This window comes from Somniosus microcephalus, chromosome 5, assembly GCF_052327205.1.
Source record: "Somniosus microcephalus isolate GS21.2 chromosome 5, FLI_Smic_1.0, whole genome shotgun sequence".
Lineage (NCBI taxonomy): Eukaryota > Metazoa > Chordata > Chondrichthyes > Squaliformes > Somniosidae > Somniosus > Somniosus microcephalus.
In genome coordinates, this window is record NC_140991.1 from 311,184,399 (window position 1) to 311,210,655 (window position 26,257).

Below are 26,257 nucleotides of genomic sequence, written 5' to 3' on the forward strand. Positions count from 1 at the left end.
AACAGGCCTGTCTTATTAGCACAGCACACATTTAGGGCCGGATTGTGTGAATGGAGGCGAGTTGGAGGTGGGACTGCTGCTTGTCGGGTCAATGTCCCGCCTCCATCATCTTCTGACCAACCAGAAGGATTATCCCCTGATTGACCTTGTTAAGCCCGCCCTGTGGGCTCAGCACTGACAGAGCACGTCAACGTCAGAGGTGCTATCTGTCAAGACTTCTTGAAAGAAGAAATGTCAGCATTTGATAGCTCTGTGAAGTTGTCAAACACTGATATTCTCTTTAGTTTGATGAGTTCTTGTGTTCGGGACTCATCAAACTTTACAACTTTGTAGATTTCACATGACTGTTGGTTCAGAGGATCCAACAGCCAGTCTGTGAAATCGACAAGGAGGATGTCGGGTCTCCCGATCCAGAATGGGTGAAGGCTGTAGGAAGAAAACAAGGTAAGTGAACATTTTGTAACACATCACTCACCTTACATACTTACCACTCCACACTTGCACCCATCACTCACCTCTACATCTTACTTCAGGCCCCTCCAACACCCGCAGAGCTCCTTCACGTCTCTTCCAACCCGGCGGGGTTCTCCGAGGCCAGGAAGCCTTCACCTGTGAAGGTAAAATGGCACTATTCCTTTTTTCTGCCTGTTAACTACCTGTTAACATTCAGTTAAAAGGCTTTAAGCCCTTTCCTGCCTCCAGGAGACGGGACCCGAAGCAGCACATCTTCCCGCCTACTGGCAAAAAGGCACAGAGGCGGGATGGGGGCAGGTTTGCCATCCGCCCCCGCTTTCTGCTACTTTACCGGCTGTCCCGCCTCCATGCCCGCCTCCTCGGGGCTTGGAAAATCCAGCCCTTAGAGCCTGTTTTCGCCCTTTCACCAAAATAACCCCCCAAAGACTTCTATTGTGTCTGCAGAGCCCACCTTTTTGAAGATTTCTTCAAGGCCAGTCTAGCATTTGGTGTAGACATGAGGGGCTGGATTTTGTCAATGGGGACATGATGGAGGCGGGACTCCCACTTTTTGGGTTGTAGTCCCACCTCCCTCGATTTGTGGCCAATCCACGCAATTTTTAGGCTCAGCAGGCCAATTAAGGGACACCCGGTTACAGGTGACATCAGGGATTGACATTTCATCTGTCAAGAGGTTTTGACCGATGAAATATCAGCGTTTGACGGCTCTGTGAATCTGTCAAACACTGATAATCTGACTTCTAACTTGAGTCCTTCTCTACAGACTCAGTTAGAAATCTCTCCAGAACAGAAAGCTGAATGCTGCAACTTTTGACAGCTGGCGGCCATTCTGTTTTCTGTGCCGATGAGATGAGGGACTCCCGAGACCTGAAGGAAGGAAGCCTGCATTAGTAAGTAAAGGTAAGTAAAACTTATTTAAACACTTTATACACACACACACTTACCTCTGCACTCATGCACCCATCACTCACCTGAACACCGGACATCTCGAACCCTCCAAGCTCTTCAGCCCGACGGTCCACCTCGCTAACTTGGCGTGGTTTGGAGCCGTCAGGCAGCCCACACTTCAGGGCTAAAAATAGGGATTAGGCCAAAAACTGCCTGTTAACAGGCAGTTAATTGGCACTAATCCCCTTCCCACCTCGGGGAGGCAGCTCCCAGCACTGGTCGGGTTTCCGCCTCCTGGGAAACGGGCATGGAGACGGGTTGGGGGCGGGATGGGTTCGTGCCCCCTGATTTTGAGATTTTAACCCCCACACGCCTCCAATCCCGCCTCCACGACACAATGATAATCCTGCCCGAGGTGTGCGCTTCCTGATGACTGAGGCTCTGAGATTACTATGCTGCACCACACAGATGGGCTGTTGGATTTATTTGTTTTTTGCTCATTTCTGCATCTGTTATGTACAATAGATAAGTACAAGGCAAAGAGAAGGCTTGCTTATTGGAACTGATGAGTCACCTTGTGATAAATGGGTGACAGCTTTATGATTGGCATTAACACTGCACATTGCTTTGTTAACATGAATAAGCTATGAAAAGTTGAGATTTCATATCATTGTGTCTCCTTGAATATTATTTAATAGCACAACTGTTTAGTCGTTGCACTAGAACTAACTGCTGCATTCGGAATGCAGGTAGACTTGCCGAAAGAAAAAAAAAAGAACACATTCCGTGTTTAACTCTCAACGCTATTCAGTTAAATGGGCCGGAGCTTGCTGGAAAAACAATGGCGTGTTAATGACACTCACACCGTTATTGATGCAAAAATTGGCCAGCAAGTTCAGGAGATTGAGAGATACGTCGTGCGTTGCGAATCAAAGCATCTCGCCCTCAGCCTCCCCCGTTATTTTTAAGAACTTACTGGATTTGCACATTGATTGCCCATTAAACTCGCCGCAGAAAGTTAGGGCTGGCAGTTAACAACGTAAGTACCTTTTTAATGACAAAATGACCCAGAACTTCGGGTCCCCACGGGTGAGTACGCGCTGGGTACTCACCCGTAGGGCCAACAAAAGTGCCGGTTTCGTGCATGCACTGCGCATGCGCTGGAAACCGGAACTTCCGTTCCCTTAAAAGAAGGGGTTCACAGGCGGAACGCGTGCGCCGGAGAGGCAGCGCGTTCACCTGGAACTTCCATTTTTTTTCTAGGTTTCTCCGGGAGGGTAAGTCTCCAGGAGCTACGCTTTTAAAAAGCAGCCATGGTGTGGAGATGCCGGAGTTGGACTGGGGTGGACAAATGTAAGAAGTCACACAACACCAGGTTATAGTCCAACAGCTTTATTTGAAATCACAAGCTTTCGGAGCGCTGCTCCTTCTTCAGGTGAAGTGGAGAAATGCATAAAGACACAGCTTATATAGTCAGAGAATCATGATTCTCTGACTATATAAGCTGTGTCTTTATGCATTTCTCCACTTCACCTGACGAAGGAGCAGCGCTCCGAAAGCTTGTGATTTCAAATAAAGCTGTTGGACTATAACCTGGTGTTGTGTGACTTCTTACATTTAAAAAGCAGGCGCAAGGCCTGCTTTTAACAAGGTAAGTGGTGAATTAATTAAAATTAAAACATTTTTTCCACAGGTTTATTATTTTTAAATACTTTAAAGAAAGGTAACTTTATTTTTAGCCCTGTTAGAAAATGTAATTAATGTTTTCAAAAATTTAAATTATTGTTTAAAATAGTTATTTTATGTAATTTATAGTTATTTTAAAAATGTGATTAAAAAAAAATGTATTTGAGGTTTTAGTGATGTTTTGGGGCTGATAGTATTTATAGTTTTGACAGCTCTTCCTGTCAATTTTGTGAATGGGCATTCCCTGCTACCATTGGCTCTCCATGGCCCACATGATCCCAGGGGACGCTTCAAACTAACTGCGCCCATGGGATACGCAAGCACTGCGCGCCGGCAGTTGGAGGAGGCCCAGGATCGGAATCCCACGGGGGCCCACAGCACAATGGCCGGCGCGCTAGGTAAGTGCAGGTCGGAGGCTTGCGCCCGCGGGAAGCCTCCGACCCGAATTTCTGGGCCGATAAGTATTAATGCAATACCAATCATTCTCTGGGCCAGAAAGGGAACAATTTAAACTGCTCAATCTCATTCCTGCATGTAGTAAATTGTTGTTAAAGATGTAAAAATCATAAAATTTTAATTTTTTTAAACTTTGTTCTTACTTTTCCTTTCTGTCTCTTTTTTCTCTCTCTCTCTTAATTTGATCTTTCTTTCCCTCTCTTTATTTCTCTTCCTGTACTCACTTTGACTCCAATTCTCTCAAGTTCCTTCTCTGTCTTTCCTCTGCTGCTTTCTGAATCCTTAAATCTCATGGTTTAAGGAGATAGACTGTTGGTTCCGCCGTTCACTGAGGACCCAGATGCCCCGTTGCCCTCACCGCACGTTATCAGCTCGCACTCCCAGCAAGTTACGGCACAAAAAGACTTGGAGCTGAAGGGTATGGGAAAAAGTTTAACTAACGCCCGATACCGCAAGATTTCTCGCTCCAGCAAGATCTGGCTCAATTCTTCTTCTTCTTCTTAGGCAGTCCCTCGGAACCGAGGATGACTTGTTTCCACATTAAAAATGAGTTCTCAGGTGACTGATGAGTCCAATGCGGGACCTACAGTCTCTGTCACAGGTGGGGCAGACGGTGGTTGAAGGGGCGGGTGGGTGGGGTGCTTGGGTTGACGTGCGCTCCTTCCGCTGTTTGCGCTTGGCTTCCGCATGCTCCCGGCGAAGAGACTCGAGGTGTTCGGCACCTTCCCGGATGCTTCTCCTCCACTTTGTGCGGTCTTGGGCCAGGGATTCCCAGGTGTCGGCTCAATGCTGCACGAAGTAACGCTGGTTTAATGCAGCATTTTATAAGCCACATCAGTTATGTGCAAAAAACTGAACTGAAGTATTATCTTCTCTTAAGAAATCCTGGATCATCAACAGTGTGAAGTTTTCCTACAATGTTATAAAATCCTGAAGTGCCGACTGAGAGCGCTGGATAGACCTGGAGGCTTCATTGAGAGAATAGAATTTTCAGTGAGGGAAGCTTGCAGTATCCATCAGGGAAGCATTGATGTTTAGTTGAGAAATCCTGGGTTATCTAATAGGAAACACGCAATGCCTCAGTGAAGTAAGTCCTTCAATACAGACCAGGAAAACTTTCAGTATCAGTTAGGAGAAGCTTTTAATTCTGGAAAGGTGAGCAATCAGTACAATTTAAAGGAAGACTTCACCACTAGGAATGGAAAATTGGAAACAATGAGGAAGCTTTGAATATTGGTTGGACAATCCTAGTATAGTCAGTCAGAAGATCCTGAAAGATCCAATGCTGAAAGTTTTCAACACCGATCAGAAAATCCAAAAGAGGAAAGTCATAGAATCATGGAAATATACGGAACAGAAGGAGGCCATTCGGCCCATCAAATCTGTGCCAGCCAAAAAAGTGCTACCCAGCTTAATCTCACTTTCCAGCTCTTGGTCCGTAGCCCCGTAGGTTACGGCACTTCAAGTGCATATCCAAGTACTTCTTAGATGCAATGAGAGCTTTTGCCTCCACCACCCTTTCAGGCAGTGAGTTCCAGACCCCGACCAGCCTCTGGGTGAACAAAGTTCTCCTCAACTCTCCCCTCTAATCCTTCTACCAATTATTTTAAATCTATGCCCCCTGGTTTTTGACCTCTCTGCTAGGGGAAATAGGTCCTTCCTATCCACTCTATCTAGGCCCCTCATTATTGTATACACCTCAATTAAATCTCCCCTCAGCCTCCTCTGTTCCAAAGTAAACAACCCCAGCCTATCCAATCTTTCCTCATAGCTAAAATTCTCCAGTCCTGGCAACATCCTCGTAAATCTCCTCTGCGCCCTCCCTAGCGCAATCACATCTTTCCTGTAATGTGGTGACCAGAACTGTACGCAGTACTCTAGCTTTCATTTAAAGAGAAAGGGACAACACAGCAGAATGCTCTCAAAGAGGGAAATATTTTATAATTCCTTTTCTTAACACACAAATTATTAGGCAATTCAGCTAATATGTAATGCTAATGGCAATGTTTCAGAGACAGGCATCTTGATAAATTGCATCAAGGTCACAGAGCTAGTCATGTAAGGGTCTTAGGGACATCATAATAGCAACAGAATTGGGTATGCGTGTGTGTGTGTGTGGTGGAACAACAGTGGGTCAAATATTTCCAGCTGCCTCTGAGGTAAATGGACTTTAGACAATTCCAAATGCATATTCCTGAAATGCATATTATCAGCCTGTTACAGGGGGAACACCTGTTTTCAATTAGTGTGATGGAGTGAACAATTGTTTCTTTTATGAGGCTTGCTTGCTAAAGCAATTGATCGCACATAAAATCCCACTGGTTCAATCGCACAAAATCTTATTGTTGCTTTTAAAACGTGATGAAATATGATAAAAATAATACTGATGGCATTGCTGTACCTTGCTACATAACTCTCTTCCTTGTGGTCAAATCCCTCCATGGCCTCGCCCCGCCCTATCTCTGTAATCTCCTCCAGCACCACAACCCCGCCCGAGATCTCTGTGCTCCTCCAGTTCTGGCCTCGTGAGCAGTCACAATTTTAATCGCTCCACCGTGGTGGGAACAGTAGCATAGTGGTAATGTCACTGGGCTAGTAATCCTATGCGCATCTGGACTAATGATCCAGAGACAAAAGTTCAAATTCCACCAAGGCAGCTGGGGAATTTAAATTCAATTAAATAAATCTGGAATAAAAAGCTAGTATAAGTAATTGTGACCATAAGTACTACTAGATTGTCATAAAAACTCATGTCGTTCACTGACACATTTTAGGAGATGAAATCTTCTGGCCGATGTGTGACTCCAGACCCACTGCCATGTGGTTCACTCTTAACTACCCTCTGAAACCACTCAGATGTACCAAAGAAGGCAGCTCACCACCACCTCTATGATTCTCAAGGGGTAGGTAATAAATGCTGGCCTTGCCAGCGATGCCCACATCCCAGGAAGGAATATAAAAAAAAACACTGGTGGCCGTGCCTTCAGCTGCCGGTCCCCTAAGCACTGGAATTCTTTTCCTCTTTTAAGACACTCCTTAAAACCGACCTCTTTGACCAAGTTTTGGTCATCTGCCCTGATATCTCTTTATGTGGCTCGGTGTCAAATTTTGTTTGATAATCGCTCCTGTGAAGCACCTTGAGATATTTTACTACATTAAAGGCGCTATATAAATACAAGTTGTTGTTCATTTATACTAGAAATTTCTGCTTCTTTCAAATAAGGTTATCACCCTTCTAGAACTGGAATAGTAACTACATTATCAAATATGGTTCTTGGTAAATTTAACAATAATTTCATTTAACGCACACATATGTAGAGTATATTGGAGTCGTGAACTGGTAGATCCAAAGCTTGAAGATGTTGGAAGTGAGACATTGGGTAGAGTTGAGCTTCGCACAACATAAGAACATAAGAAATAGGAGCAGGAGTCGGCCATTTGGTCCTACGAGCCTGCTCCGCCATTCAATGAGATCATGGCAGAACTTCTACCTCATCTCCACTTTCCTGCATTATCCCCATATCCCTTAATCCCCTTAATATTCAAAAATCTATCGATCTCTGTCTTGAATATACTCAACGACTGAGCCTCCACAGCCCTCTGGGGTAGAGAATTCCAAAGATTTACCACCCTCTGAGTGAAGAAACTTCTCCTCAGCTCAGTCCTAAGTGGTCAACCCCTTATCCTGAGACTGTGACCCCTGGTTCTAGACTCCCCAGCCAGGGGAAACATCCTCCCTGCATCTACCCTGTCAAGTCCTGTAAGAATTTTGTATGTTTCAATGAGATCACCTCTCATTCTTCTAAACTGTAGGGAATATCGGCCTAGTCTAGAGTTTAAAATAACATAAAAATAATTGTTTATCAATCATTTAAATATTTTAAAAAACTGTGCAATAAGGTAAGGTTATTTTTAGCCCCTTGAAAAAAATTTAAATTTATTTTTCAAAAAATTACATTTTTCTTCAAAATATTTAATTAAATGGCATCTTAATTAATTTTATATATGTAATGGTTTTTATTTATTTATTTCAGTGTGTTGGTGCATTTTTGCATTCATCTCCATTCATACCTTTCACAGTTCTGTGTGTACGGACCTGTCAAAAGGATGAAGGGGGATCATCTTCTTCCATTGGTTCGCCTGGCCCACGTGATCCTGGGGCGCTTGTGAACCACCTGCACCCCCTGGGATACCTGGGCCTCTGCGCATTTCGAAGAGGAGAGGCCCAGGATCGCAAGCCTCGGGATCTATGGAACCAGCAGGTAAGTTCGTAGATTTTTTTCCGATGGGAGGCATCCAACTGCAGGAAGCCTCCAATTGGAAATTCAGGGCCATTGTTTCCCCTGGCTGGGGAGTCTCGAACCAGGGGTCACAGTCTCAGGCTAAGGGGTCGGCCATTTAGGACTGAGATGAAGAGGAATTTCTTCACTCAGAGGGTGGTGAATCTTTGGAATCCTCTGCCCCAGAGGGCTGTAGAGGCTGAGTCATTGGCCGTGATCTTACCTTTCGGTGCGAGTTGGGAGCGGGTCATCTGACTTGTGGGTTCCGATCCCGCCCCCAACGACGCCCGACGCACAGACGCTATTTTGCGTCAATTGGCCTTGTTAAGGCCTGCCCTGCGGGCTTGCCGGCCAATTAAGAGAAAGCCAGTGTCAGATGACGTCAGTTGATGACGCATCATCTGCCAGTTTTCTTAAAGGGGACACGCTCATTTTTGTTTCACAGCTGATTTTTCAGTGTTTGACAGCATTGAGGTGCTGCAAACACTGACAATCACTGTACAAAGGTGAGCCCTTGCACCCAGGCTCACCAGAGACTCTCTCCTTAGTATAAAAGAGATGGCAGCTGCAGGTAACTCTTAGCTAATTGGAGAAAGCCTAAGCTTAAGTGTATCTGAAGCGAACTAATATCTATGAGGGCTGACACTGCTATCTGATGTTCCCAATGCTGGATCATAATCAATTATATGAGCAGCACACATGAGAGAACAATTCAAACCAAACTTTCCAACAGACAATGTGGAGGGCCAGTGGATCAGCCCAACTTAGTAAAGCCTCCGTTAAATTATGGGTGGAGCTTACAGGAAAATAAAACTTGTGAAATTGCTCCTTGACGCTTAAGATAATTAAGTAAAAACTCTTACCTCACCTTATTTAACGCAGAATGGTTACATTCTCCAGATGATGGGGTTAATTTTATTAGTCCCCATTTCTGGCAGGGACAGCACTAAAGGTTCTGACAAGTATATTAAGAGAAGGAGTGTGGCTAAGTGTAATGTCAAACACCGGTGATATTGTAATTGAAAATCAGGAAATGGCAGACGTGCTGAATACTTATTTTGCATTGGTCTTCACAGTAGAGGATCAAAGTACCAGAGATATGAGGAAAAATAAAAAATAAATCCAGGCGAAGAACTGGCTAGATTTAATAAAAGTAAAAAAAAGAATGGTAATGGAGAAAATAATAAGACTAAGGATAAACAATTCTCCAGGATTTGATGGTTTCCACCCCAGGGTATGAAAAGAAGTAGATGAGGAAATGGTAGATGCTGTAGACGTGACCTTCCAAACCTCTCTTGATTCAGGAATTGTCCCCTTGGCAAATTGCCAATGTCACTTCATTATTTAAGAAGGGTATGAGAGACAAACTAGGAAATTACAGGGCCAATTAGTCTAACGTCTGTTGTGGGGAAGTTACGAGAATCTGTTATTAGGGACAGAATGACTGAGCAGTTGGATGTATATGAGCTGATCAGAGAGAGCCGGTGTGGATTGTAAAGGGTAAGTCATGTCTAATGAACCTAGTTGACATTTTTGAAGATGTAATTAACTGTAAATGGCAATAGCAGAACCATTACCAGCAGCTGCTGTCCAAAGAAATGGGAGCAGTGGTTATGATCTGGAATTATTGAACTCAATGTTGAGTCCGGAAGGTTGTTGCTCTTTGCAGCTCCTCTTGACCCATTTTTTGTTTCTTTACTTGTCCCGTTACCATCTCCTTTCACCTCGCACCATCTACCCTTTTGTCATTTAATCTCTCCTGCCTTCCACCCTATCACAGACCTTCCCCTTTGTTCGCTCCCTACCTCCCCTCCCACTTTCCCTGCCTCTGTACTTGCTTAAAAATGAAATCAGCTTCTTCCAGCTCTGACGAAAGGTCAATGACCTAATTTGTTAACCCCGTTTCTCTCTCTCCACAAGTGCTGCCTGACCTGCTGAGTATTTCCAGCAATTTTTTGGTTTTATTTCAGATTTCCAGCATCCGCAGTATTTTGCTTTTTGTGGTAGATAAGGGAGTGTCTCGGGATTAAAAATGGAAAATGCTGGAAAAACTCAGCAGGCCAGGGCAGCATCTGTGGAGAGAGAAACCGAGTCAACGTTTCAGGTGGATGACCTTTCGTCCATGGATGTTAGTTACTGTACATGGAATTCCAGGAGGCATTTGTTAAGGTTCCACACAAGAGACTGTTAACATAAATGAAAGAATGTGGAATTGGAGGCAACCTATTGGTTTGGGTAGGGAATTAGTTAGGAGGTAAGAGAGAGAGAGCCTCAAATTGGCAGGGTGTGACTAGCGGTGTCCCCCAGGGATCTGTACGGGGGCCTCAGCTTTTATAAATAATTTAGATGAAGGAATAGAGAGCCGTATATCCAAGTTTGCTGATGAAACCAAGTTAGGAGACACAGTAAACAGTGTAGATGGGAGCAGGAAGTTGCAATGGGGCATTGATAGATTGAGTGAGTGGGCAAAACTGTGGCAGATGGAGTTCAGTGTGGGAAAGTGAGAGGTCGTCCGCTTTGGGCCTAAGAAAGATAGACCAGGGTATCTTCTGAATGGTGAGAAGCTGGGAACTGTGCAGGGGCAGAGAGAGTTAGGGGCCCAAGTACAGAAATCACTAAAAACTAGTGGACAGGTTAAAAGAATTAAAACGGCGAATAAAAAAAATAAAGTCCTGCATTTATATAGCGACTTTCACGACCACCAGACATCCCAAAGCGCTTTACAGCCAATGAAATACTTTTTGTAGTGTAGTCACTGTTGTAATGTGGGAAGCACAGCAGCTAATTTGCGCACAGCAAGATCCCACAAACAGCAATGTGGCACTGAACTGATAATCTGTTTCAGTGATGTTGATTGAGGGATAAATATTGGCAAGGACACCGAGGATAACTCCCCTACTCTTCTTCAAAAAAGTGCCATAGGATCTTTTAGGTCCACCCAAGAGAGCAGACGGGGCCTCGGTTTAACGTCTCATCCGAAAGACGGCACCTCCGACAGTGCAGCACTCTCTCAGCACTGCACTGGGAGTGTCAGCCTAGATTTTTGTGCTCAAGTCCCTGGAGTGGGACTCGAACCCACAACCTTCTGACCAACTGAGCCACAGCTGACATATGTGTTGGAATGTTGACCTTTATGTCAAGGGGACTGGAATACAAAGGGGTGGAAGCTGTGTTACAGTTATATAAAGCTCTGGGTGGACCCCATTTGGAATACTGAATTTAGTTCTGGCCCCGCACCTCAGGAAGAATGTATTGGCCTCGGAGGGGGAGCAGCGCAGATTCACCAGAATGATACCGGGGCTAAAAGGGTTAAATTATGAGGACAGGTTGCATAGACTAGGCCTGTATTCCCCTGAGGATAGACGATTAATGCGTACGCTAATTGAGGTGTTTAAGATGATTAAAGAAGTTGATAGGGTCGATAGAAAGAAACTATTTCCTCTGATGTGGGAGTCCAGAACAAGGGGGCATTGTTAGATCCGTGGTTCAGTGGATAAATAATCACACGATGCTGTACATTAACAAATAACAGGTCTTTACTGGAGGAGGGTAATCTCTAGACTGGGGTACAGAAGCATGCGTAAAGCTTATATACCGGTGTGGTCACTGCTGGTACTACAGTATACAGGAGCTGTAAAAAGTAGTTCTGACTTAAAGGCACATACACTACAATTCCTCCCCTTTTAGATTAATAATAACCCCCTTAATATTCAAATAACAATTACATTTTTACATGTACACTAAATAACAAAAGTCCATTTATAGATTCAGTCTTTGGGGCGGCTTCCTGACCCTTTCGGGCTAGCGCCTTTCCGGAGGTTCTTGTTCTTGGTGCAGAGGCTATTCTGACCCCCTTTCATCGGGTAGTTCATCGGGTTTCACTGCTATTGGGTCTGAAGTAGATGCTACCGGTATGTCGGGTTCATCCCCAGGTACTCGAGACATGGGGTTAACGCGTTCCTGTGACGCTAAGATCTGATCGACGTGGCATCTCACAATGTTCTCCCCGACATCCACTGTGTACATTAATGGCCCCTGCCTTGTACATATCATTCCGGGTTGCCACTTCTCTGTTCGATAGTCACGGGCCAAGACTGGTTGTCCTACATTGAAGCTCCTTGTCGGCTTCTCATTGATGTGTTGGAATTGTTTGTCCTCAACATTTCTTCGCACATTTGGTCTGAGCAAGTCCAGACGAGATCTCAACCTTCGGTTAAAGAACATCATGGCCGGGGTCTGGTTGGTAACTGCATGTGTCGCGTTTCGGTAGGCTAATAAGAAATTGTCCATCTTATGCTGTAGTGGAATTTCCTCATCGCACATGGCCTTTATCGCCTTCTTAAAGGTTTGTACCAACCTCTCAGTCAATCCATTGGTGGCTGGATGATATGGGACGGATGTGTAATGCCTTACCCCATTCCTTTTCATGAATTTTTGGAACTCGTCGGACACAAACTGTGGTCCATTATCAGAGCAGATCTGCTCTGGCAAACCGTTTTTGGCAAATATGGTCTGTAGGACTGCAATCGTTTTCTCTGTAGTGGTTGAAGACATCTTTATCACCTCAGGCCACTTTGAATGAGCATCCACTGCTATTAAGAACATTGAGTCCATGAATGGACCAGCGAAATCAATGTGCACCCGTTGCCATGGAGAGGAGGGCCGCTCCCATGGGCGTAGAGGGGCATGTGGTGGTGCATTTTGGAACTTCTGGCATCCTAAGCAGCTCTTAGTTAGGTCTTCGGTTTGTTGATCGATTCCCGGCCACCACACATAAGCCCTAGCAAGGCTTTTCATTTTCACGCCCCCCAGATGACCTTCATGTAGCTCATTTAGCACTCTCTCCCTTAACTTGGGTGGAATCACCACTCTGGATCCACACATCACTGTCCCCTGGCATACTGACAGCTGTTCTCTTCTGGATGAGAATGCTGGCAACAGTGAGTCGCCATGTGTTGGCCATCCCCTCACCGTCAATTCATACACCCGTGACAGCATCGGATCATCGTGGGTCTCCTTCTCTATATCCGCGTTTGTTACTGGCAATCGTTCAATTATCGACGAATAAAATATCTCCATAAGCTCCACTGCTGGTGCTTCCTCCACAGTAGGCAGTGGCAGGTGCGATAGCCCATCAGCGTTCCCATGCTGTTTCGTGCCTTTATATTCTATTTCATATTGATTCGCCCCTAGAAACAGGGACCATCTTTGTAACCGCTGTGCAGTTATTACTGGCACGCCCTTCTTAGGATTAAAGATGGAGACAAGTGGTTGGTGGTCAGTCAGCAAGGTGAACTTCTGCCCATGCAGATAGTGGTTGAATTTTTTTACTCCCCATACTAGGCTGAGGGCCTCCCTGTCAATCTGGGCGTAGTTGCGCTTGGCTGAGGTTAGTGACCGAGACGCAAATGCTACTGGCCTCTCCAACCCGTCTGGGAATTTGTGCAACAGCACCGCTCCAATGCCGTAGGGTGATGCATCACATGCCAAACGAATTGGTAGTGCTGGGTTGAAATGGGCCAACACCTCTTTTGATGTGATCAATTCTTTACACTTCTGGAAAGCTCGTCTACGTTCGTCATCCCACTTCCATGGTAGCCCTGTTTGCAGTAGGGTGTTCAGCGGGTGTAATACTATAGACAAATTTGGTAAGAACTTGTGCTAATAGTTTACCAGCCCGAGGAACGACCTCAATTGTGACACATTTTCCGGTGCTGGATCCTTGACTACTGCCTCAATCTTGTCAGGGGACTTATGTAACCCCTCTTCATCGATGACGTGGCCGCAATACGAGATCTGTTTCTGGAAAAACTCACACTTGTGGTGATTAGCTCGTAGCCCATACTCCTTTAACCTGGTGAGCACCTTCTCCAAGTTAGCGAGGTGATCACCGTCATTTTCGCCGGTGACCAAGATGTCGTCCAAATAACACTGGGTCCCTGGAATCCCTTGCAGGACCTGATCCATCGCCCTTTGCCAGATAGCCGGAGCCGAGGCTACTCCAAACACCAGCCGGTTGTATTGATAGAGACCTTTATGAGTGTTGTTCATAAGGTAATGTTTCGAAGCTTCTTCTACCTCCATTTGCAAGTACGCCTGGGCTAGATCAATTTTGGTGAAGCGTTTACCACCAGATAGTGAGGCGAAAATATCCTCAATACGTGGAAGCGGATATTGCACCGTGTGAAGGACTGGGTTCACTGTCACCTTAAAATCCCCACAGATGCGGACCTTTTTTGGTTCCCCAGGCATATTACTCAACGACCTCTTCATTACAGGAATGATGGGTGTAGCCCACTCACTCCAATCCACTTTGGACAGTACTCCTGAACGTTCCAACCCTTCCAGCTATGCTTCAACAGCTGGTCTGATCGCATAAGGCACTGGTCTGGCCTTCAGAAACTTTGGGCTTGCATTTTCCTCTATTTTAATTGTTGCTGTTATTCCTTTTAGTGTTCCTAGTCCCTCCTGGAACACTTCTTTTGCGTCAGTTAGCATTTTTGACAATCGTCCAGGTGTGACGTCGTCATCCTTTTTGGCCTCAACCTTCAGTGCCTGTATGGAATGCCAATCAAATTGTATCTTCCGGATCCATTCACGTCCTAACAGTGGTGGTCCTCCATTTGGCAATACATATATATCCATTTTAGGTATTTCCTGGCCTTTATATGTCACTTTGACCCTTATTTTTCCTTTGGGGTAGACTTTTTGCCCCGTATACGTCTTCAAGACAATCTCTGTAGCTTTCAAGGGTATGTGTGAAAATAGCCGCTTGTAGTCTCTTTGATTTATGACTGTTAGAGCTGACCCTGTGGCCAATTCCATTTCCACTTGGACTCCGTCTATCTTGAGTGTAACCCAGATAGTCTGGTGATCCTCCATTTCGGTTACATTAAGTAGTTTCAGACAACCCAGCTCCTTGCTTCCGGAGTCTGTGTCACTTTTCTGTTCATCTGAACCACTGTTCATCACCTGGTGTACCTTTTTGTACTTCTCCTTTGGAGATTTCTTACTGTTGGTTTTCTTCCCAGACCTGCAGACTCTTGCTATGTGTCCTGTTTTCCCACACTGTCTGCACACTTGGTCCTTGAACCAACAATCTTTCTGGTCATGTGTTGTTCTGCCGCAGCGATAGCACTTCCCTGTTCCATAGGTCATTTCGTTGGTGCCATATTCTTGCGGTCTCCGTTGTATCTCTGCAGCGCCCCTTGCGGCTGCTTTGTGTGATACTGCCATACTGAAAGCTTTGTCCAGCGTAAGGTCCTTTTCTGATAGATGCCGTTTCTGGGTTCCTTCACTTTGTAGCCCATGCACAAACTTGTCTCTTAACGTGTCTGCTAGTCCCGCTCCAAACTGGCAGTATTTCGATAGCTTGCGCAGTTCCGTTAGGTACTCAGCATTGCTTTCATCTTTGTGTTGGTTCCTTTTATGGAACTTAAATCGTTCTGCTATCAGCAGCGGTGTGGGGTTTAAGTGGTCCTGTAGGATTTCTACTACGCTTTCAAAATTCTTGTTTACCGGCTTCTCTGGGGTTATTAGATTTCGCAGTAACCCATAAGTTTTTGCACCCATGGAATTTAACAGAACCAGTGCTTTATTAGCATCTGGCACTTCATTCGCCCTGCAGTACACCTCAATACGTTTCACATATGTCGCCCAATCTTCGACTTCATTGTCGAACGTAGAGATACTGCCACTCTTCGGCATCCTTGGTTGTGCGTTAACTATCACCAATGGCGCCTCCCGCGCTTCCCCTTCTTCTCCGCTAGCACAAAATGGCGTCTCCCGCGCTTTCCTTCCTTCCCGCACTCGCCCTTCTTCTCCGCTGCAGCTTCTCAAAATGGCATCTCCCGCGCTCTTCCTTCTTCTCCGCGGCTCAATGGCGTCTCCCGCGCTCTCCCTGCTTCTCCGCGGCTCAATGGCATCTCCCCTTGCTTCGCCCCACGGACCCTGTTCAGCCCGTGATCCCTGGCTGTGCTCTGCGTGTTCTTCTTTTGATATTTTTCGACGCCGCTCAGTCTAGAACCCGGCTGTTTCTTACCCTCTCTCTCTCCGGTTGCTTTATTTTTCCTCAACGCCGCTCGGTGTTCAACCCCCGGCTGCGCCCTGCGCTCTTCACCCTCTGTCTTACCCCGTCGACGCTGCTCGGCTCTCTCTCCGCCGTCGGTCGGCTCCAGCCGCCGCTGCTCGGGAAGGGTCTGCGCTGGACCTGTCGTCGGTCTCTTACTGCTCGTTGTGGCTGGGTAACCAAGCCCGGCTCTCCACAGCCTCCCCTGCGAAGTTGGATCTCTGCCTGACTGCTGGGCGGTTGCTCGTGGTCGACGCCCGTGTTCCTGGCCTCGACTATTTTTTTTTCTTTTATGTTGCAGGTAGATTCGAATCGACACTTGGCGCCACTGTTAGTTCCGTGGTTCAGTGGATAAATAATCACACGGATGCTGTACATTAACAAATAACAGGTCTTGACTGGAGGAGGGTAATCTCTAGACTGGGGGTACAGAGGCATGCGCAAAGCTTATATACCGGTGTGGTCACTGCCGGTACTACAGTGTACAGGAGCTGTAAAAAGTAGTTCTGACTTAAAGGCACATACACTACAGGCATCATCTTAAAATTAGAGCCAGGCCATTCAGGGGTGATGTCAGGAAGCACTTCTTCACACAAAGGGTAGTGGAAATCTGGAACTCTCTCCCCCCAAAAGCTGTTGAGGCTGGGGGTCAATTAAAAATTTCTAAACAGAGATTGATAGATTTTTGATAGGAAAGGGTATTAAAGGTTACGGAACTTGTAGTGTCCGCGTATAAATAACACACGGACTGCAGGAGAACGGTAATAACAGGTGTTTACTGAGCAGAGGGTATGCTGGAACTAACTGTACAAATTACTGCACGGTGTTATATACAGGTGTGGTCACTAATGGTACTGCAGTATACAGGGGCTGTAAAAGTTAGTTCCTCTCTTAAAGGTACATACATTACAATTCCTCCCCTTTTAGATAAACAGTACATAACATTCATTTAACAATTAAATAATAACTAATTACAATTACAATTTTCTTTGTACTATATACATCAGCTGAAAGTAATCATTTATAAATTCAGTCTTTGAGGAGGCTTCCTGATTTTGTCTGGATAGCGCCTTTATCGAGTATCCTGTTCTTGCGGCGGAGTCGATTCTGGCTCATTGTCATTGGTTGGTTCGTCAGCTTCCAATACCACTGATTCTGAGGTAGACGCAATCTGTACATCGGGTTCATCACCAGGTGCATATGATCGTGGCATGGGTTTGACTTGTTCCTGTGACTCTAGAATCTGGTCAGCATGGCATCTCACGATGCTCTCTGCAACGTCCACTGTGTACATTAGTGGTCCCTGCCGTGTGCATATCTTTCCTGGCTGCCATTTTTCTGTTCGGTAGTTGCGGGTCAAGACTGGTTGCCCTATCTTGAAGCTCCTGGTTGGCTTCTCATTGATGTGCTGGAATTGCTTATTCTCAACATCTCGTCTTATGTTTGGTTTGAGCAAATCCAGGCGACATCTTAACCTTCGGTTAAAGAACATCATGGCTGGAGCTTGGTTGGTGACTGCATGTGTCGCATTCCGGTAAGCAAACAAAAAATTATCCACCTTGTGTTGTCGTTATACATTGCCTTTATTGCTTTTTTAAAGGTTTGAACAAACCTCTCAGCCAATCCATTTGTGGCTGGATGATATGTGGCGGATGTGTAATGCTTTACCCCATTATTCCTCAAAAACCTCCGGAAATCCTCGGACACAAACTGTGGTCCATTGTCGGAGCAAATCTGTTCTGGCAAGCCATTCCTGGCGAAGATGGTCCGTAGGACTGCAATAGTTTTCTCCGTGGTGGTGGAGGACATTTTGATGACCTCTGGCCATTTCGAATGTGCATCCACGGCGATTAAAAATATTGAGTCCATAAATGGACCAGCAAAATCAATGTGTACCTGTTGCCATGGAGATGAGGGCCACTCCCATGGGTGTAGCGGGGCCTGTGGTGGAGCGTTTTGGACTTTCTGGCATCCTGTGCAGCTCTTGGTCATTTCCTCAATTTCTTTATCGATTCCCAACCACCACACAAACGCCCTGGCTAGGCTCTTCATTTTTACCCCTCCCAGATGACCCTCATGAAGCTCATTGAGCACTCTATCTCTCAACTTGGGTGGAATTACCACTCGGGATCCACAAATCAAGGTCCCCCGGCACACTGACAGCTGTTCTCTCCTTGGCGAGAATGCTGGCAACAGTGAGTCGCCATGTGCTGGCCATCCCTTCACCGTCAAATCATAGACCAGAGAGAGTGTCGGGTCATTTCGGGTTTCCTTCTCTATACTTGAGTTTGTAACAGGTAGACATTCGACTATGGTCGAATGGAATATCTCAACAGGGTCCACTGCAGGTGCTTCCTCCATCGTAGGCAGCGGCAGGCGCGACAGCCCATCAGCGTTTCCGTGCTGTTTCGTGCCCTTATACTCTATTTCGTAATGATGTGCCCCTAGAAAAAGGGACCATCTTTGCAGCCGTTGCGCCATCATCACCGGAACGCCCTTCTTTGGGTTAAAAATGGAGACAAGAGGCTGGTGATCAGTCAGTAAGGTGAATTTCTGTCCGTGCAGACAGTGATTGAACTTCTTCACCCCCCACACCAGGCTGAGGGCCTCCCTGTCAATCTGGGCGTAGTTACGCTCGGCTGAGGTTAACGAGCATGACGCAAAGGCTATTGGCCTCTCTGAACCGTCAAGGAATTTGTGCGACAGCACCACTCCAATGCCGTAGGGAGACGCATCACATGCCAACCGAATCGGTAGTGTTGGATTGTAGTGGGCCAATACTTCTTTTGAAGTGATTAGACATTTACATTTCTGAAAGGCACGCTTACAATCATCACTCCATTTCCATGCTACTCCAGTTTGCAGCAGGGCGTTCAGTGGGTGCAGAATTGTAGACAAATTTGGCAAGAACTTATGGTAGTAGTTCACCAACCCGAGGAACGACCTCAGTTGCGACACATTTTCCGGTGCTGGAGCCTTGACTACTGCCTCAATCTTGTCTGGGGAATTATGTAACCCCTCTTCATCAATCACGTGGCCACAATACGAGATTTGTTTCCTGAAAAACTCGCATTTGGGGCAGTTGGCTCGTAGCCCATATTCTTGTAATCTAGTGAGCACCTGCTCCAGGTTGGCAAGGTGTTCACTGTCATTTTTGCCCGTAACCAGGATGTCGTCCAAATAACACTGGGTCCCCGGGATCCCTTGCAGGACTTGTTCCATCGCCCTCTGCCAAATAGCCGGAGCTGATGCTACCCCGAATACCAGTCAGTTGTACTGGTAAAGACCTTTGTGAGTGTTTATCGTGAGGTATTTTCTAGATGCTTCTTCTGCCTCCATTTGTAGATACGCTTGGGCTAGATCAATCTTCATAAAGCATTTCCCTCCAGATAGTGAGGCGAAAATATCTTCTATCCGCGGAAGTGGATATTGTACTGTATGAAGGACTGGGTTCATAGTTACCTTAAAGTCCCCACAGATGCAAACCTTCTTCGGCTCCCCAGGCGTGCTGCTCAATGATTTCTTCATTACAGGAATGATGGGTGTGGCCCACTCGCTCCAGTCCACCTTGGACAGCACACCCGAACGCTCCAGACTCTCCAGCTCTGCTTCGACGGCTGGGCGGATCGCATACGGTACCGGTCTGGCCTTAAAAAATTTTGGGTTTGCGTTATGTTCAATTTTTATCGTTGCCGTTACGTCTTTTAGAGTCCCAGGTCCTTGCTGGAACACCTCTTTCGCGTCAGTTAGAATTTTTGACAGTCGTCCAGGTGTGACGTCGTCATCCTTTTTGTCAGCCACAGTTAGCGCCTGAATGGAATGCCAATCCAACTGTATTTTTCGGATCCATTCACGTCCCAATAATGGTGGTCCTCCATCTTGTAGTATATATAGATACAGTTTCTGTGTTTCCTTGCCGTTGTATTTAACGGGCACCCTTATTTTTCCTCTGGGGTAGACTTTTTGCCCCGTATATGTCTTCAAGACAATGGACGTGTCCTTCAAGGGTATGTGTGAGAATAGCCGCTCGTAGTCTCATCGATTCATGACTGTTAGGGCTGAACCTGTGTCCAATTCCATCTTTACTTGGGACCCTGCTATCATGAGGGTGACCCAAATGGTTCGGTGATCCTCCTTTGCGATCACGTTGTGTAACTTTAGACAACTTAGTCTCCTGCTCCCGGAGTCATTATCACTCTTCTGATCTTCTGAACTACTGTCCGTCATCTTTTGTACTTTCTTGTACTTTTCCTTAGTAGTTCTTGTAGTGTTGGTTTTCTTTCCCGACCTGCAGACTCGTGCTATGTGTCCCACTTTTCCACATTGCCTGCATACTTTGTCCTTAAACTAGCAATCCTTCTGGTCATGGGTTGTTCTGCCGCAGCGATAGCACTTTTCTGCTCCATATGCCATTTCATTGGTGCTATATTCTTGTGGTTTCTGTTGTATTTCTGCAGCTCCCCGTGCTGCTGCTTCGTAGGATACTGCAACGCTGAAAGCCTTTTCTAGCATAAGGTCCTTTTCCGAAAGTAGTCGTTTCTGGGTTCCTTCACTCTGGAGCCCGCAGACAAACTTATCCCTTAGGGTATCTGCCAGTCCTGCTCCGAACTGGCAGTGTTTTGATAACTTGTGTAATTCCGTAAGATCGTCAGCATTACTTTCGTCTTTGGGCTGGTTTCTTTTATGGAACTTGAATCTTTCTGCTATCAGCAGCGGTGTAGGGTTTAGATGTTCCTGTAAGATATTGACAATCTGTTCAAAGCTTTTCTCCATTGGTTTAGCTGGGGTAATTAAATTCCGCAATAGGCCGTACGTTCTCGCGCCCATCAAATTCAATAATACCGGCGCCTTCTTTTCATCGGCCACCTCATTTGCCTTGCAGTACACTTCAATTCTTTCCACATACTTGGTCCAGTCTTCTATTTCTTTGTCGAAAGCAGTGGTGCTGCCACTCTTCGGCATCTTGGGTGGTTTAAAATGGCGCCTCCTTCTTCCCCAATGGATTAAAATGGCGGCGCCCTGTGGATTTCGCGCGCTTCTCTTTTGTTAATTAATTTCCTTAGTTTTATTCTTCTTCGACGCTGTCCACTGCGCATCTCTTTTCCTTCCCCCTTTTCTATTTTCTTTAACGCAGCCCGGCTCTTGAGCACCGGCCGCGCCCTGTGCGCTCCACCCTCTCTCTCTCTTTTTCTTCCCGACGACGCTGCTCGGCCCCCTTGCAGAGCCGCTCGATCGAGCTCTAGCCCGCCGCAGTCCGGAAAGGGTCAACGCACTACCTGCTACCAGCCCGATTTGCTGGAACACCTTGACTGGAGAACCAAGCCCAGCTCTCCACAGCCTCCCCTGCGATTCTCTGAACTCCGATGGATCACTGGGTGGTTGCCCGCGGTCGACACCCATTGCCCTGGCTTCGACCTTCAAGAAGCTTCTTTTCAGGGATGGATCCCCGTGAGGTGATGCAGTACTGCAGGTGAGTTCAAACCTGCTCATCGCCACTGTAGTGTCCGCGTATAAATAACACACGGACTGCAGGAGAACGGTAATAACAGGTGTTTACTGAACAGAGGGTATGCTGCAACTGACTGTACAAATTACTACACGGTGTTATATACAGGTGTGGTCACTACTGGTACTGCAGTATACAGGGGCTGTAAAAGAGAGTTCCTCTCTTAAAGGTACATACATTACAGAACCAAGCTGGGTAGATGGAAGATACAGGTCAGCCAAAATCTAACTGAAAGGTGGAACAGGCTCAAGGGGCTGAATGGCCTCCTCCTGTAATGTTTACCTTCATGGCCTTTAAGGCTGTTTTTGTCTTCCTCAATTAGTTGTTTGGTAGTCCTATACAACCAGACAGAAATGCCGTTAAGCTTGGTGCAGTGTCTTTGCAAGGGCTCTCATTGGGTCGGTCGTGGCATTCAGAATCCACCTCCTTTGTGGATCTCCATGGCGGGAAAGTGGACTTAAATATTACAAGAAGTATCGGAGGTCATTCATCTTCCCATTCCTTTCCAGCCCCACCGTCCACCCCCCTCCCCCAGCTGTGAGGAACTCAAAACAGTAATGAGGTAAGAGTCATGGCAAAACCTCTGGTGCTATTCTGTCAAAGATATGGTTAGGCAATTCATTTTTTTTTTATTTTAAAGATTCGAGGGTCTGGCAACACAGCAATGTTGCCGATGAAGTGATGTTGTTGGTATTGATGGTTTCAAGCCTGCACTGTGCAAGAGGAAACACACTCTGATTCTAACGCCATAAATGGAACGCTGAACTGAGGAACCCATTTAACGCGTCTCTATAAATATTGTTATCACCATAATCCTGGTGCTAATGCTATTCAGCAGTACGGTGCGAGGAATAAAATGCCACCCTTGGTTTATATTTCTTCATTTCATCTGTTCAAATAATTCTCTGGTTCCTTGTGTTGAGTGAACTCTTCATCTGTTCCTAGTGTTGAAATTGTTGAAAACTGAAAGTGATACAGGCTGAATGTAAATTAAAAGATCAGCACCACTCTGCTATCGGTATCTATGAAAGAGTCAAGCATCTCATTCTATGGTTTAAAACCTCGACTGGATTAAGAAACAGATTAACATTCATAGCCAGACTAGATCCTTCGAAGGAGAATGTCACATGAATCACCTTGAGGATTTTATGGAAGTAACAATAATAAAGTTTACTGCTTCATTTAAGATCTCACGCCTGTTTCTTTGTGAACATTTTAGTGCTTAAGAAAAAAGGTCAAGGTCATTATTGAAGTTAATTTCGATTAATCAGCCGTGGCTCAGTGGGCGGCACCCTCGCCTCAGTGTTAGAAGGTTGTGGGTTCAAGTCCCACTCCAGAGACTTGAGCACAAAAGTCTAGGCTGACACTCCCAGTGCAGTGCTGAGGGAGTGCTGCACTGTCGGAGGTGCCGTCTTTCAGATGAGATGTTAAACTGAGGCCCCGCCTGCTCTCTCAGGTGGGCGTAAAAGTTCCCATGGCACTATTTCGAAGAAGAGCAGGGGAGTTCTCCCCAGTGTCCTGGCCAATATTTATCCCTCAATCAACATCACTAAAACAGATTATCTGCTAATTGTCACATTTGTGGGAGCTTGCTGTGTGCAAATTGGCTGCTGCGTTTCCTACATTACAACAGTGACTGCACTTCAAAAAGTACTTCATTGGCTGTAAAGCACTTTGGGATGTCCAGTGGTTGTGAAAGGCGCTATATAAATGCAAGTCTTTCTTTCTTATTAATCACCCCTGTGCTCGCTGACCTTTGTTGGATCCCGGTCTACCAACGCCTCGATTTTAAAGTTCTCCCCCTCGTGTTCATCCCTCCATGGCCTCACCCCTCCCATACCTCTGTAACCTCCTCCAGTCCTACAACCCTCCGAGGACTCTGCGTTCCTCCAATTGCAGCCTCTTGGGCATCATGCACTTCCCTCGGCCCACCATTGGCGGCCGTGCCTTCAGCCACCTAAGCTCTAAACTCTGGAATTCCCTCCCTAAACCTCTTCTCCACTTTTAAGATGCTGGTTAAAAAAAAAACTCCCTCATTGACCAAACGTTCGGTCACCTGTCCTAATGTCTCCTTCTTTGGCTCGGTGTCAACTGCTTTTTGTCTGATAACGTTCCTGTGAAGCGCTTCAGGACTACATTAAAGGCGTCCAAACACCAATCCGAGTGAACCAAATCATTAAACAATGCAAAGAAACCTACCTGGAACATTGGAACAAAATAACCGAAAGCCAAAGCAGATTAGAATGTTACCGGGCCCTAAAAAGAGAATATAAACTGGCAGACTACCTCACGACCATCAGAGACACAAAACAGAGACAGACCCTCACCAGGTACAGACTAAGCGACCACCAACTGGAAATTGAAAAAGGCAGATACAAGAAATCCTGGCAGCCTAGAGAGAATAGAATATGCGATCAATGTCTGGCCGGCGAGGTTGAAACAGAAATGCATTTCCTCCTAAAATGCGAAAAATTCAACACATCAAGAAACATATTATTCAACAAGCTAAGCCAAACAACCCCAGATTTCAAGGAATTGGATGACCTGTCAAAATTGAGATTAGTCCTGGGAGAAGGAGACAGACCATACCTTGGGGCCAAATATGTAACAACATGTCACAACCTGAGGACTGTTTAAAATTAAGACTGTTTAAAATTAATATTGAACGTACCAAATGAAGTACAAAGACTGTTTAAAATTAATATTGTTTAAAAGTAATATTGTATGTACCCAACAAATGTCAAATCGATTGACACCTACAGAATGTTTGAAAATGTACCTTTTTGCTATGTAAGCTTTGGCAATATGGTTCTCTGTAAACTTTCATGCCAATAAAGCATTTGAATTGAATTGAATTGAAATTATAAATGCAAGTTGTTGTTGCTGTAATCTGCCAGATTGTTGAGGTAATGTGATGGGGGGAACGTTTTCATTTCAATGCAAAATGTTGTCTGTGTTGTGATTCATTGGGGACTAGAAAGCTGTTTTTTTTCTTATACCTGTCATCACAGCGTGTAACGAAACCCTTGACTGTTAATCTTAACTTGTTCATATTCTGACTATCCTGATCCTGCCGCACGGGAGAATTTCCGCCTGCTTCCAGCGACGCTAACTTTTATTTACATTCCAAACGAGCGCTGTTCATTGTTCAGCCTAGCGCTCCCAAGCTCACCGTTCTCCATTGTTTGCTTACATTCGCAGATGAAAAAACAGTTTGCTCGTCGGCTAATTAAAAAAATGTAAATAATGGGCCAAGCCGATTGTGCAGAGAAATCCCAGTGTCGGGTCTGAGCAGCTGTCACCATCTGTCTACTTTCAACAGCCTCTTCTGGCGAGAGCCAACCTTCCCAATTGTCTCATCGGCAGAAGGGGGGGGGGGGGTGGTGGGGGGAAGAGAAGAAAACAATCGCCCGGGCTGCGCTTTTTGTCAAAACATTTAACTGGAATTGGAATTGCCCCATTATCAGCGCTCTGGTCCGTTGCTTTGTGACCCGTTGCTGATGCCTACATGTGGCCCCTCTCTACCAGTTGTCCCTAAACACCACATTACCCTAAACACCACATTACTTGAGGAAAAATGTAATTTGCAATGCATCAGCGGGGATTCTAAATTGTTCCTGCAGATCCAAATTATACAATAATGTGAAATGCTACTGTTTAGGAAACACAAACACTGTGAGTGCTGAAAATTAATGACTGTTAGTTATTTTTAGATAAGTGCCTTGAACATTAATATCTTGCCGGTGCAGCAGCTCAAGGATTGCCGCTGTCCTACGCAAGCTCCCTTAAGTTAAATAAACTCCGAGACCCGAGTACAGGCTCAGGGCATCGACAATGTGTGGCTGTCGCATGCTGTGCACTTAAAGAAAGAAAGACTTGCATTTCTGTAGCGACTTTCACGACCACCGGGACGTCTCAAAGTGCTTTACCGCCAATGAAGTACTATTTTTTTGAAGTGTAGTCGCTGTTTTAATGTGGGAAACGCGGCAACCAGTTTGCACACAGCAAGCTCCCACAAACAGCAATATTATAATGACCAGATAATCTGTTTTAGTGATGTTGGTTGAGGGATAAATATTGGCCCCAGGACAATGGGGATAACGCCCTTGCTCTTCTGCAAAATAGTGCCATTGGGATCTTTCACATCCACCTGAGAGAGCAGACGGGGCCTTGGTTTAACATCTCATCTGAAAGACGGCACCTCCGACAGTGCAGCACTCCCTCAGCACTGCGCCGGGAGTGTCAGCTTAGCTTTATGTGCTCAATTCCCTGGAGTGAGATTTGAACCCACAACCATCTGACACAGAGGCGAGTGTACTACCCACTGAGCCACAGCTTAGGGTTGCCAGCTCTAGTTTGGCATATCCCTGGAGAACTGATCATGTGACATCTGATCACATGCTTTCCACCCGCCGTTTGCAAATGTGGTTGCATCATTACCCCACAGTTTTCAGGAGCTCAGCACCCAAAGCACTTGGTACTTTGGGTACTTGACATTGTATTGTTGACAACTGCTTGATTTGGTTGCTATTGTCTTATTAAACATTGTATATTTTTAAATTGTGGCCATGTTTAATGAAAAAGATGTTAGTTAACGGGTGAGAAAAAGGTGGTAGCAAGAGCAATTTTTTGTAGTTCTCTCCATACTCAGCAAAGTAAACTTTTCTCTTTTGCACTGTCAGTGCAGGGCTCTGTGTAATGGAACAGCATATCAGAGAGTCCATTGCCTAGAAATTCATTTCGGGCGGTGTCATTAAACAGGCGGTATCGGGTCAGCCGCCCATTATACGCAGTGCCTGACCTGCTTGCAGTCGCCCTCGTGCTCGAGAGATGGAGCGGAGGCAGCGAAGAAGGGCAGAAGATGCGCGCAGATGGAGGAGGAGGAGGAGGAGGGCCAGG